The sequence below is a fragment of the Suillus fuscotomentosus genome, assembly GCF_016647785.1.
Source record: "Suillus fuscotomentosus strain FC203 chromosome Unknown F5891scaffold_8, whole genome shotgun sequence".
NCBI lineage: Eukaryota > Fungi > Basidiomycota > Agaricomycetes > Boletales > Suillaceae > Suillus > Suillus fuscotomentosus.
The window spans coordinates 1,239,738-1,255,107 of record NW_024539520.1 but is presented as its reverse complement, the minus strand read 5'-3'; positions in this window follow the sequence as shown (position 1 = coordinate 1,255,107).

Below are 15,370 nucleotides of genomic sequence, written 5' to 3'. Positions count from 1 at the left end.
AATTTTGCACTTGCTAAACAACTGTTTGAATTCAATAACCATGGATGGATATATACCTATTCTGTGAGTTGCTGAATATATATATTGGTATGCGCAAGGTGCATGATGCTCATATCGGCACATTAGCAATCAAGAACAAATCATGCCAGAACGTGATCGACACTCCCAATGTGAACAAGACAGACTCAATCGACTTCAAATGACTTCTCCTACCAGACGTAATCGTCGTCGTGCTGCCCATGATAATCAGGACAGGCCTCTGCCTCCTGCACCACAGCCAAATTTTATGCCGGCTAATGAGCCACAAGCAGGACCTGTTCCACGACCTTTTGCTTGGCAACCTCCCCCTCACTTTCAATATGAGCCACTTCCAGTTGCACAATATCCTGGCTTGCCACGAAATGCGATTGCACATGTGCAGCGTGCTCATTGTCCTCCTCCGGTTGATTACAATGTACGCTTGAATGAGCGAGTGAATGCACCTCAAAATGACAGACGCCGTCTGTTATGAACTAGGATAGTTCTAACAGCAAAGGCTCGACAGAGCATTCGTGTTGCTGAGATTCGTAAAGCCCTTCAAATAAGAAGAGGTTCGTAGACTTAGTTAAAGGAGTGCTTTAACTAAGAGATCAGTTCTGACAACTTAAGATTGGTGGTCTTAAGCGAAGGAAGTTCTGGGTAAAACCTAGTAAGATTGAAGTGACGTTTCTAGGTAAAGTACACATGCTTAAATAGGACACTATATACGCACGGACCAAGGCTAAGGTGGGATAATAGTACACAGGTCGAATAAGGAAGTCAGATCAAAAAGGGAATTCAAGAGCGAAGGAAAGGTGATGCATAATAGTGAATCGTTAAGTAAGGAGCAAAGTGATTGTAACATTACCCCCTCACTAAGGTTGAAGCTACCAGATTCAATCATCCTGATTAGTGTGGTAGATAGGGTCGTCAGAATACTCAAGGTCGTCCGACCCGCCTTTCATGCGTTCTTCCAGATAGAGCGCTTCTTCCTCCCTGCATTGGGCGGCATATGCTTTGTCTTTATCGTTCTCCCAGAGTGCGAGGGTATGATAGAATCCTTCGTCCTTCCAGGTTAACGAGGTAGGAGCTTTTCCGACGTAGTGTGGGCAATAAAACGAGAGATGACTGGGGGATAGTTCTCGACAAACACGGCAATAATATTCGGGACAGTGGACTTGCCTATGTCCGAGCGTTTTGCAGTATCTGCAGACACGATTCTCATCTGGGTTCGAGGAGGTTGCCCGTAGAGGAGATGGGCCCGGCTTAGGGCTGAGCGCTTCATCAGCACTAGTAGCACATTTCTTTCCTTTATCGTTATGGGCATGCTGGCTCCATACTCTTCTCCTAGAGGGAGTGGTTCGGTGTATTGGATGTCCAAGAGGGACATCTTGTTGCTCCGCCTCTGCGATTAGCTCAGCAGGAGTGGCAGGTTGGGTTCGTCCCAACGCTAGTACGGGTACAATCCCGTCTGTGAAAGTGTGCGATGATAACGAGTCTGGAATGACAAGCGGGGGGTGGATATGGAGCACGGATAGCGCATGGGCTAGGTCTTGTACTTCGTAGTGGGAGAGGTACTGGTTGTTAGGGTTTTCAGTAATTTTGTCGCGGGTAGCGGAAAACGCTGAGTAAAGATAAGGAGGATGTTCGATAGTTTCTATAGCGGGAGCGGGAACAGGGATTGGTTGGGGGTTCTCTTCTCTGAGGGAAGCCATTATTGCTTCGGTCGTCTGTGCGAGATTATTGACCGCAGCCAGTAACTCATTAGGAATACCAGAGGACAAAGTAGGTACAGCGTCTTGATAAGAGGGAGGAGCGACTCCATCTGTGGTTGTGGGGTTCGTAGGAGAAGGTGGGCGAGCAACCCCTGCGGTTTGTTCTGCGACAATGTGGATGACTGTTCTAATATCATCTTTAACTTCCTCAGGAATAAGGCGCAAAGCAAAGTTGCGTATGCGCCTCTGCATATGCATGAGACTGTGGCGAACCGCATTGTCTTCGACGAGGCGACAGACTCGCTCGATGATCTCAGTGGCTCGGATGATGTTAATAAGGAGGTTGATGGAATGGGCGTTTCTTCCAAAGAGAACTCTGGTGAGCTCGATGGCATGCTGGGGGCAGAGGAGTGCAGCCTCAATGAGGGTGAGGTCTTCGGCTTGGGTGACGAAGGTTTCGTATCGTTCGTCGTTGGAATCAAGGGGGGTGGTATCGAAGATGGAATGGTATGGGAGCGTGTAGGTGGATGTGGGGAAGGGCATTCTGTTTGTAGATTTTGTATCTGGGTAAGAATGATGTCGTCGAGGTACTGAGTAATCTCAAAGCGCGTTTCTGGTTTTATAGGATTTGAGTGTTTCCTCGGCATTCTCCAGGTTCTTTTTGGGATCCACTTGTTACTGGCAGAAGAATATCCTTTCCAAGATACTAGATATCGCTGACGATTCCCGGCTCCTTTATGCGCAAGAATGGCTTCTATTTCATATTCTTCTTCTTCTAGAACATCAGGTGGTGGTTCTAGGAAGTTCGGGCCGTGCACGTTATTTTCGCGATAGGAGGATAATTGCAAAGCATGGAACGTGGGGTGGATTTTCCATTGCGGTGGTAGTTGGAGTGTGAAGGTGATGGGAGATAACACGGCCTTGATAGCAAATGGGCCATACCTCTTGGGTGCCAGTTTTCGGGATGGGAGTTTTAATCTGAGATTGGCAGCTGATAGCCATACCTTATCTCCAACTTTCCATGGTTGATATTTTTGTCCGAAGGATCTTTCCGCCATGCGTTGCATAGCGATATTATGACAGGAGGTGGCTTCTTCTCTTATCTTTTGAAGAATTCTGACTCGTTCTTCAGCAGCGGGAACGTCTGATTCAGGAAGTAAGTGTGGGAGAGCTTTTGGTTCATATCCCATCATGATGAAGAAGGGAGACGCGTTTTTTGCAGAGTGCCTTCTGTGGTTATGGACAAATTCTGCCATGGGGAGATGCTCTACCCATTCAGAAGGGTTGTTCTGACAATACATCCGAAGGTATGTTTCAAGTTCCTGGTTCAGTCGTTCGGTTTGTCTGTCAGTCTGTGGGTGGTAGGCGGTAGAGGGGGCTAGTGAGTAATTGAGGAGTCATGCGAGTTCGATTGAGAATTTTGATAAGAACTGGGGTCCACGATCGGAGATTACTTTATCATGGAGACCAAATCTCTTGAAAATGTGTTTTAGAAAGAGTTTCGCTATTCCTTCTGAGGTAATTGTTTTATGACAAGGAGTAATGATCACCCCCTTAGTAAGCCCATGGTCTACCACGACCATGATACTGTCAAAGCCGGAGGAAACAGGGAGATCGGTAATGAGATCGACAGAGATCTGTGAAAAGGGGCGAGTAGCTGCGGTGCTGATAGGGTGCAGGGGAGGAGTTACAGGGTGGGTGTCTACCTTCATCTGCTGGCAAGTGGCGCAACCGTCGACGTAATTCCAGATATAGATGCCCATGCTCGGCCACCAAGCTTCCCGTTTGACAAGTTCTTCGGTTTTAAAACGCCCGGGATGCCCGGCCGAAGGGTGGTCATGATGTTTCTCCAGCAAATGCAGCCGTTGGGCGGGAGGAATATAAGCTCTGTTTTTGTAAAACAGAACATTATCGGTGATATGCCAGTCGCTAAGAGACGATTTCATAGGTGGTAGGCATAGGCCATTGAGAGCATCTTGAGCGGTAGAGAAAAGGGGATCGTCGAGAGGTGCAGTGGAGGCAATAGCTGCTCGTAATTCATCGTCGATTAGGCGGATAAACATGGATTCTGGGAGGAGGACGGCGTCGGCATTATCTTCAGAGCCATCGTCATGATCCGGTCGGCAGGAGAGGGCATCCAGGACCGCTAATTTCGAACCGGGAACGTGGTATAATTTTAAGTCGAAGGAAGTGAGGAGCAGTTGCCATCTGGCTTGCCTCCGTGATAGGCGTTCTGCTTTCGTAAAATAGAGGAGGTTCATATGGTCCGTGAATACGATGACCGGTTGTGGATGACCTTCAAGGTAGTGTCGCCAGTGGGTGAGGGCGCGGATGATAGCTAGCAGCTCGCGATCATGAATAGGGTAGTTTCTTTCGGCAGGGCTGAATGATTGCGACAGGTAAGTGCACGGGTGATAAACGCCGTTGGTGTCCGTTTGCAGTAGTACCCCTCCTGATGCTACAAGAGAAGCATCAGTAGCTATGGCGAATTGATGGCAGGGATTAGGGTTCTGAAGAACAGGATGTGAACTGAAACATTCTTTCAGCTTTTCAAATGTTTGCTGACACAGAGGCATCCAAGAGAACAGGACATCCTTTTTCATCAAGTCGATAAGGGGTCGAGCTATATCCGAGTAATGGGAGACAAAGGTTCGATAGAAGTTGCAGAAACCTAAAAGGACCGAACATCTTTAACCGTTTTAGGGATAGGCCAGTCCTTTATGCCAGCCGTTTTCCCTTTATTCATCTCCACACTTCCTGGTTTGATGATCATTCCAAGGTACTCCACTTCATCCGCATCGAACGTGCATTTTTCTGGTTTAACAAATAGCTTCTCTTTCCGGAGTTTGTCTAGAACAATGCGAGTTCGTTGTTGGTGTTCAGCGACCGTTTCTGAGAAGATGAGCATGTCGTCCATATAAATGACAAGCCATCCTCTGTTGAGTTCCATTCTGAACGTGTCATTCATATATGCTTGGAAAGTAGCGGGAGAATTGCATAAGCCAAAGAACATGACTGTGGGTTCGAAGAGTCCTTCTTCCGTAATGAACGCGGCTTTCCACCTGTCATCTGGGTGAATCCAAATGTTATTATATCCGGATCGGATATCAATTTTGGTGAATATTTTTGCGCCGTGCAATCGTTCAACTAATGATGATGGAAGTGGCAGGGGGTACGCGTTTTTGACAGTCTGGTCATTTAGAAAGCGGTAGTCTTGGCACGGTCTGAGTTCTCCGCTTTTCTTTCCTATGAAAAAGAATCCGCTTGCTTGAGGGGATTTAGATTTCGTGATGAACCCTTTGGTAAGGTTTTCTTCAATAAATCTTTTTACTGCGAGTCGTTCATTGAAGGACAGGGGATAGATTTTAGACGTCTTGGGGATAAATCCGGTTTTAGTTTCGATTTGATGGTCGATACCAGGTCTTTCGGGGGGTAGTTCCTTTAAGCCGTCTTTTGCAAATACATCTGAGAAGTTGTGGAGATATTCCGGTACCAGTTCCTCAAAGGTTTTCTTCTTCTTTTCTTTTTCTTCTGAGGCGAACTCCTGTGCCTTGTTACTAAACTTGGAAGTCTCTTCGATTTGTCGGAGGTATTCCCCACCATCAGTAAGTTTGGTTAAAGACGATGGTGACATACTCCAAACATCTTCTTTTGTGTCAAATTTCTTTGTGAAGAAAGTTTTCTGCGGTTGGGAGGTTTGCTTGACGTATCTCTCTATCTCGGTAGATTTTTCGGTTGCAGGGAGGGATATTGTCTGTTTGGTGCAGTCTACGGCGGGGTTCATGGCTCGAAGCCAGGGGATCCCTAAAAGAATTTGGTCCTTTTTTCCTAATTTGGTAATGTTGAATTTTCCTATCATCATCCTTTGGTCGATTTGGACAATCAGTGTGCAATATCGTTCTACCGGTCCGCTACTGAAGTAGCTTCCATCGGCTGTTTTGATGTAAAAGGGGTTTTCGAGTTTCTTGGTTCCGATATTATGCTTCTTTACGAAGTCCTCAGAGATATAGGTTCCGGAGGCTCCAGAGTCAATTACTGCGGTTGTTTCGACGTTTTTCTGACGTGTTCGAGATATGAGAGTTATGGGGACACAAAGTTCTTTTTTTTCACCAACTGCTCGTATTAGGCGTACAGGTTCTTCTGGAGGCGCTATCGTCAATATAGGTCTCTACTGGGTAGGGAGTCTTCTTCTTCTGTGGGCATTCCCGTGCCCGATGTCTGGTCTGGTGACAGTTGAAACACCTTCCTGTCCTCATGTATTCTTGTTTAGTTTCATCGGTAAGCCGATCAATAACCATAGTGTCCCTGTCTCTAGTAGGGACGAATCTTTGGTCTCCGCGACTGTTCTTTTTCTGGATTTGTCGTGGTGAGAACCTGTTTCTGCGAGCTTGCAGTCTTGCGTAGCAGCTGTCCAGATCGACTACTGCAGTGATGTAGTCGTCTAGGTTCTTGGGTACCCCTCCTGCGTTGAACATCTTGGTCACGAGTCCTCCATTGAGACCGTTTTCGAAGTGATAGATTTTCATATGCTCTTCTTTGATTTTTGCTTGGGCAAGCAATCTCTGGAAGTCTGCAATGTACATTTGCAGGCCTTCTGGGCCTTGTCTCAGCTCCAGGAGTCGTGCCAGCGCAGTCCCAGCTGGGTCAATCGGTCCGAAGGCTTTTTCAAAGCTTTCGTTAAATTCTTTCAGGGTTCCATAGCCCTTCTTCTGCCCGGTTGAGTCAATGAATTGGGCGTTGGTGAGAAATTCCTCTTTCCATGACCTAGCATTCCCTTCATTCATGAATGAGGAGATGAAGATCACTTTCTGAGTGTCGGTCTTGTAGATTTCCGAGTTGATGTCAATATAAGCATTGCATGAGAGCATGAATGACTTGGACTTGTCTCTGTCGCCATCAAATGTGGGAGGATGGTTGATCTTGAATTCTGTTGTTTTAGATGAGGCCGACATGTTCAACGGTGGTACAGGGGTACCTAGGTTCAAGGCTTGGAAGGTAGGGGTGAGTGAAGTCAGATTGTCGCCTTTTATTCGCCTGCACTAGCTGTCTTGCTCAGTCAGGATCTTTTCATTCTGGTTTCGGATTTCTGTGACACATATGGGTATAGGTGTCTTTCTTGGACTTCAATCTTTTGTTACAAACTAGGATAGTTCTAACAGCAAAGGCTCGACAGAGCATTCGTGTTGCTGAGATTCATAAAGCCCTTCAAATAAGAAGAGGTTCGTAGACTTAGTTAAAGGAGTGCTTTAACTAAGAGATCAGTTCTGACAACTTAAGATTGGTGGTCTTAAGCGAAGGAAGTTCTGGGTAAAACCTAGTAAGATTGAAGTGACGTTTCTAGGTAAAGTACACATGCTTAAATAGGACACTATATACGCACGGACCAAGGCTAAGGTGGGATAATAGTACACAGGTCGAATAAGGAAGTCAGATCAAAAAGGGAATTCAAGAGCGAAGGAAAGGTGATGCATAATAGTGAATCGTTAAGTAAGGAGCAAAGTGATTGTAACACCGTCAGCACAATCTTCGCCGGCAACAGGACAGGAATGAGATAAGACAGCAAGCACAAGCAGAGGCAGCCGGGATGCAGCCTCTACAGGTACCTCAAATTCCTAATCAACCTGCTCCTCCTGCTCCTCCTGCTCCTCCTGCTCCTCCTATATATGGCCCTATTCATTATGAGGGTGCTGTTGGTCCTCACAATGTTGACAATCCCCTGCACTACTTTGTGCCAAATCCTGCACAACCTTTACATGGACCACCTCAACCTGACTATCGTCAGTTTAATGCTCAATTTCAACAACATTGGGAGGTAGAGCAAATAGAAAATGAGCGCATCAGAAATGACTTGCTTCAAAGACAAGTGCAGGAGGAATTTCATCGACAGCAGATTCAGCTGCAATTGCAGCAGCAGGAAGCTGAGCGACTGCAGATACAGCAGCGATTGCGACAACAGGAAGCTGAGCGACTGCAGATGCAACAGCAATTACAGCAGCAATGGCAGCTGCAATTGCAGCAACAGGAAGCTGAGAATGCCAATAGACAAGCTTATGACATTCTGCGTGCAGGTCAAGAGGCAGAAGAGGAACAACACCGTCAGGAGCAGAGGGATCATGAGCAACAGGAGCGTCTTGAAGAGGCATTGCACGAATATGATAATCCTGCTTCTCAGCAGCAGCATGAAGACGACAAAGAAAGAAGAAGAACTCAGGAGCAAGAACGTCGCCGGCAGCGCGATGCAGAGGATGATGAAAATATCAACCAGGCGCCTGTCCGAAATATCCCTATCTCAGATGGAGCTCGACCATACACAGAGCCCATTGATCATTACACTCTTGGTCCTCTGAATGTGGAGTGCCCCAACTGCCATGCCCTGCATTTTGCATGTGAGAGACTCACCAAATCATCTGCACAAAACCCACACTTTGGTACATGCTGCTTGGAGGGAAAAGTCGACCTTGCTCCCTTTCCAGCATGGCCACACGAGCTGCAACAGGCATATGGAGACAGAACATTTGTGTCCAATATTCGCCAGTACAACAGTGCTCTTGCATTCACATCTGTAGGTGTCACCATCGAGGATAGGGCCCTTCAAGGCTCTGGCCCAAATGCTTTTCGTATACATGGTTCTCTTCACCACCTTATGGGCAGCCTGATTGCCCCTGAAGGTACTCAGCCTTCGTGCGCTCAAATCTACACGAGCTCACGCCCGTTGTGCCTTTGGCACAAATTGAAGGAGCGCTACGCGCTCCTTCAGGGGAGAAAAATGAGTGTTGTTCCTTCATCACAGGAAGCCAAGGAGGGCTACGCCCTCCTTTGGCTTCCTGGCCTCAGGCTGCATCCTAATAAATTGTGCATTTTGAATGATTTTGAAATATATTTATGAGCAGCTTTTCAAAAAAACTCAAAGTACAATCTATCACACCACATAAAAGTACATAGTACTACATACAATCAGTCAGTGCTATGTTCTTTGAGCAGGATTTTGACCAATATAAAAATACAAAATATGTAACAGTATCATTGAATGTATTTGTTTTTCCATTTTTCCCTGCTTCCCATCTAGGGATCAGCAGGGGTATGGGAAACCCTTGAGGGTAGGGGTAGGGGTTTGGATCTGAAGACCCCTGTACCCCTGGGAATATACCTCCAAATTGATTACCATAGGAGTGATGGATCAGTATAAAATTTTGAAGTTGTACATGTGCCTTCAAATGGTAATATATGTGATTGGAAAAAGTGTTACCATGGGGTATACCCATGCTAATCCCTACTCCCTACTCCCTACTCCCTACTCCCTACTTCTTACTCCTGTCTCCTGTCTCCCGTCTCCTGTCTCCTGTCTCCTGTCTCCTGTCTCCTGTCTCCTGTCTCCTGTCTCCTGTCTCCTGTCTCCTGTCTCCTGTCTCCTGTCTCCTGTCTCCTGTCTCCTGTCTCCTGTCTCCTGTCTCCTGTCTCCTGTCTCCTGTCTCCTGTCTCCCGTCTCCCGTCTCCCGTCTCCCGTCTCCCATCTCCCATCTCCCATCTCCCGTCTCCCGTCTCTGTTCTCTCAGTCTCCCATCTCCTGTCTCCTGTTCTCCCATTTCCCCATTTTCCTGTCATCACATTCTCTGGTTTTTGAGTCTACATTGTCTTTGTCTCCTTTTTTTATTTGAATCTTATCTCCTGTCACCACATTTGTTATCTCCCTGTCTGTAATTGTATCATATGTTGTTCCATTTATGTACATATACAGTCACTACTAATAATTGCAGTAGGCAAAACACTCAAATCCTGTTGTCCCCCTGCTCAAACACATTATTTAATGCCATGTACACATACAGTTACCAATGTTGTTGCGCAACATTCCCAATGGGTGACGTTGTTTGAGTCGCCACTCGAAATATACATGAAAACCACGCGAGTTTCCAAATCGAGGTTAAGCGAGGTAAGCGAAAACCACATGGCCTTTGGCGAAATACGCGCAAACCGCGCGAGTGCGCGAAAGTTCCCGAAACCGTTCTACTTTACTTCTTAGATTTATGATCCCGAAGATGCCACCGACATCCGCGCCAACCGACCAGGAAATGAAAACCTCGATCATCGTATTCTTAGAGAGCTCCATGACATGCTTTATCGAACTCATCCCTATGTTGCTCTTTATAAGCAGGCCTATCAAGTTATGCACGAGAAGCCTCCAGAGCAGCACACAGAAGTTTGTGCACACATTCACTTTCAGCAGGGCACAGATGGTCGAAGATATAATCTTCCCATTGCTGATGAAATTGCTGTGATCATACCTGGAGATGGATCTGAGGAGGTATCCGACAAACGAGATATTGTCTTGCGACTTCAAGGTGGTCAGCTGCGACGCATTAGTCAGCTCAGCCATGCATACTCAACCCTTCACTATGTACTTCTCTTTCCTTCTGGCGAGGAAGGCTGGCACCTTGGAATACCTCTCAACATCCCTCAAGGCGGACGTACACGTTCAAAAGAAGTGACCCAGCTGTTATACTACGCCTTCTGTCTTCACCCCCGCCCCAATCATATCAATAACAATAACATCTTTCGTGGTGGAAGACTGTTCCAGCAGTATATCATTGATGCTTGGGCTTCCATCGAACAGAGCAATCTGAATTGGATCACCAAGAACCAAAAAAAGCTTAGGGTGGACTGCTACCGAGGCCTGGCAGATAACATCCTCAATGATGGCACAGATGATCTGGCTCAGACAGGTCGCTCAATTATTCTCCCATCATCGCATACTGGAAGCCCCCACTATATGTGTTACAAGTAACATCGGCTACATGGCCCCCCTATCATTTTTCCCCTTCGTCCTCGCCCTCGTATGCCTCCGGCTCGTACTTCTCTACCGACTATCCGTTGACCGGATCCTCGGGACCGTTCCCGTCCCTCGCCTCCCCCTCCCATCGCACCAACGTGCGCACGTGCCTTCGGGCTATGACTCGTTCTGACTCGTGCCACCAATGTGGCTTTCCTTATCTTGTCTTATCTTTCCTTTGACTCGTGCATGCTGCACATTGTATCATTTACCATTGGCTCGTTCCAACGTTTCTCGGTCTCATTCCGCATTCGACCTTACATCACTAATCAGGCTCTGCTACCAGTGTACCTATACCCTTTCCGTTTCCCCTTTGCCCTTACCTACAGTACGGTAGCCTTGCCCTTAACCCTTTCCACTTAGTATAAGTAGTCGGTCACTCTGTACTAGATTCCCTAACTTGAATCTACTCAATCTTCCCTCGAACATACTTTCCTCTGAAGCCCCCTCAGCTTCAGTCTCTAGTATCTTTTCTTAGGTGCTCATCGCGCCTAAGTCTACCTCGATCGACTACCTCATCGTTCGGACAAGACTGTCCTTACTTTGAGATTGTCAGTGACTTTGAAGACATCCGTCTTAGAAGTCACGTGACACGCGCGTCTCTGATATCTGCCAACTCGACATCGCCAGTCTCAGTCGCTACACCGGACCCTTCCGGTTACGTCACGAACGTTAGCGGACGACGCCCCTCTCAGGGCTCCGCATAACAGATCTATTTGAGTGCGTAACAATATGCACCAGTTGCTTCAGGATTCATTGGCCATTTGCCGTGCCTGCAAGAAGCCCGACCTCTTCCTAACAATGACTGCAAATGGAAGTTGGCCTGAGATCACTGAAAACCTCCTTCCAGGTAAATTTTATTAATTGATTTATGATGTTGTTGCTAATATTGCTTATGTAGGTCAGAGCGCTGTGGATCATCCTGACTTGGTGGCTTGGGTCTTCTACCAAAAGCAACAAGCGCTCTTGAAGAAGGTTCGCAAGGGCTACTACGGAAAAGTTGCAGAATTGGTGTACACCATCGAATATCAGAAGCGCGGTCTCCCTCACATGCATCTGCTTATCTTCCTCGACCCAAATCATAAGATAAGGACTGTGGAGCAAGTGAACTCATTCATCTCCACTCAGATACTGGATAGAGATGTACACCCGCAACTCTATGAAGCTGTATCAAAATACATGCTCCATGGCCCATGCAGTCCAGAGCGTTGCTTGGAGAATGGACAGTGCAAAAAGCACTTTCCAAAGTCTTTCTGTGGTGAGACATCCTTGAAGGATGATGGCTACCCAGATTATGCAAGACCAGATAATGCTTGCACGATCCAAAAGAATAATGATGTCTTCACCAATAAAGATGTCGTTCCTCACCCTCCGCAACTGCTGGTCGAATTCAACTGCCACATTAATTTGGAAGTCTGCGCTTCGATCAATTCTGTCAAGTATATTCACAAGTATATCTACAAAGGACATGACCGTGCGACTTTGGAGGTGGAAGGACCGGTGGATGAGGTCAAATCATACCTTGATGCCAGGTATATTAGCTCGATTGAGGCTGCATGGCGCATCATGGAAAATGAGATGCACCTTGAATGGCCTGCTGTCTACCGCTTGCCAGTCCACCTCCCAGGTGAACACATGGTTGTCTATGATCCTGAGGATAATCCCGAGGATGTTGTCGAGCATGCAGCAGCAAAGAAGACTCACCTCACTGGATGGTTCAAAGCCAATGCCGATAAAAACATGGTGGCAGCTGGAGCCCATGATCTCCTCTACCAGGATTTCCCCTCAAAGTTTGTATGGCAAAAAGTTGCTTGGAAGATACGTCAGCATGGAGTTGCAATTGGAAGGATGTATTCTGCTGCCCCTGGCTCTGGAGAGAGATTTTATCTGAGATTGCTTTTGACCGTAGTGAAAGGTATGATTTCTGCAATGATTTTTATGAATCAAACTTAATGTGTTTTTTCAAAGGCACTACCTCCTATGAACATCTTTGGACTGTCGATGATGTTGTTTGTGAGACTTTCAAGGACGCATGTCAGCTCAGGTGTCTGCTAGATGATGATAATGAATGGATTCAGTGCTTGCTGGATGCCTCTCATATGTGCACTGGATATCATACACGAAATCTATTTGCCATCATCCTCCTCTTCTGCAACCCTACAAGCCCTGACGACATTTGGAACCGCTTCAAGGATAATCTCTGCGATGATCTGCGCCATCGTCTCGCTCGCATGCCATTTAACATGCCAGATGCTACTGAGGAGGAGGTCTATGACTATGGTCTCTATCTCATCAATGGAGTGCTTCACAAAAATGGAAAGTCTTTGGATGCCATTCCCCACATGCCTATCTCTCAAATGGCAGCAAGATGGGGGGCCATGGAGGGTAACCAGTTGATTGCTGAGCAGCTTCAGTACAACCAAGAAGAGCTTCAGCAGGTGGTGGATAAAGGAGTTCCTTCTCTCAATGAAGAGCAGAGGGCGGTCTTTGATATGGTGGTCGATGATGCAATGCATCGGGATGAGCGCAGACCAGGACATTCATACTTTGTCCACAGTGCAGGTGGATGTGGCAAGACATATCTCTGCAAGCTCATCGCTTCAAAACTCCGTGCTGAAGGCAAGATCGTCCTATGTGTGGCTTCCTCTGGAATCGCTTCTCTCCTCCTGCCAGGTGGACATACAGCTCATTCGCGATTCAAGATCCCTATCCCTATTCATGAAGACAGCTCTTGCAACATAAAGAAAGGAGACATTCTTCATGAGCTTCTCAAGGCCACTTCCCTAATCATCTGTGATGAAATTCCAATGTTACACCGCCACATCCTGGAATGCCTTGACCGCACATTACGTGATCTTCTGAATGTTGATGCTGATTTTGGAGGAATAACCATGCTCTTTGGAGGAGACTTCAGACAGACCCTGCCGGTGGTGCCTCATGGATCCAGGGAGCAGATAGTGGGCGCTACCTTTTGCAGATCTCGCATTTGGTCAAGGCTTCATATATTCCATCTCAAGAGAAATATGCGCCTTGGTCAAGATCCCGCTTCTGATGATTTTGCAAGGTGGCTTCTTGAGATTGGAGCTGGTAGGGGCACAAATGAAGATGGAACTGTGACCCTTCCTGCCCGCATGCAGTGTCCCAACAATGACCTCCAGTCTCTCATCAATGCCCTATACTCAAGAATTCTGCTCCCTGATTGTCCTCCCTTAAACGATTCATACTTCCTGGATCGCACCATTCTTTCTGCAAAGAACACTGATGTGGATGAAATCAATGCCACTATCCTCGAATCATTCCCTGGAGAAAAAGCAGTCTTCACCAGTGCGGACTCAGTCATGGAGAGAGAATATAATTACATTCCCCCAGAGTTCCTTCATACTCTCGCTCCATCAGGCTTCCCTTTGCACAAATTGGAGGTCAAAGCAGGTGTTCCTCTAATGCTTTTGCACAATTTGAACCCCTTGCAGGGACTCTATAATGGAACTCGCATGATACTCCTGTCTTGGCCCACCCGTGTCCTTAGGTGCCGTGTTCTTAGGGATGGAGACGATGAAGATCAGCAGGTTGATGAGAACACAGTCCTAATCCCTTGCATTACTATGGAATCCAGCTCTGAAGAGAACCCAATCCCCCTCAAGTGTTGCCAGTTTCCTGTTCATCTTACATTCGCTATGACAATCAACAAGGTGCAAGGTCAAAGCGTCAAGTGGGTTGGCCTTAATTTGCAGACTCCTGTCTTCAGCCATGGACAACTCTATGTGGCTTTATCTCACTGCACCCACCCAGACAGGGTGTTTGCTATCTTTCCGGAGCATGAAGAAGGCTCAAATACAACCAATGTAGTACAGTGGCTCAAAAAAGTGTCCCAATGTTTGTAGCTTTTCATGTAATTGCTATATCATGTGTCAAGCCGTGGGAATATGACTAAGCCATAGGGAGGTGTCGGAAAGGTCTGCTTCTCAGCGTCAATTCGGTTCCCTATACCGTGGGAAAATAACGGCATTATGTGAAGATATGATCATTTTAATTTGATGACTCATTGGGACACTTTTTTGACTTTGAGTTTAACTAATGTAATCTCTATAATTCTAGTACTTTGTGTGACCTCCTTCTGCCCCAATCACTTCTGCCACTCTTCTAGACATATTCTCTATCAATTTTGGGTATTCCTCTTTGGTATTTTCATCATACTCTGTTGTAACACTGTCTCATAGTTGGAATAGCCCCTATGGTGAATCTTGATATGCTACAAGCAATTTCTTGAGTGATTCTCAGGGGTATTCAATATGGTTGATGTCTTGCATCTATGCTGAACATGATAGAATAGTAATATCATGGTCTTTAAGTTATTTGGTAGCCAATATAGAAGGTTGCTCTATAAGACTTAAGATCTCTTAATCACTATATTCTAATCGGAAAGGCCACTGATGCTAAAAAGGTGACTAAATTGATTATTTCCATCATCTCTATGACTATCTCTACTCAAATAGTCAGACAGAATCTTAAGACAGCCCACTTTGAAGCTATAATCAAGAGAAACAGATTCTTCTGTCTCCAACCTATAAACAGAAAAGACAAGATGCTATTTTCAAGTACAAATATTGGACTGCTAATAGCTGAAAGAGGTTTATCTAGTTAGATAAGGTTAAAATCAATAGGATGAGATCATATGGCAAGGAATTTGTATTAAAATTGATAGCACAACCATTAAGATAAAGAAAAGTTGAATAAACACTTAAGTTTCAAGACGAAAACTCGATGGTATAGAACTATATGAGATAAAATGGAGTAGGAATTTTCTATGAAGTAA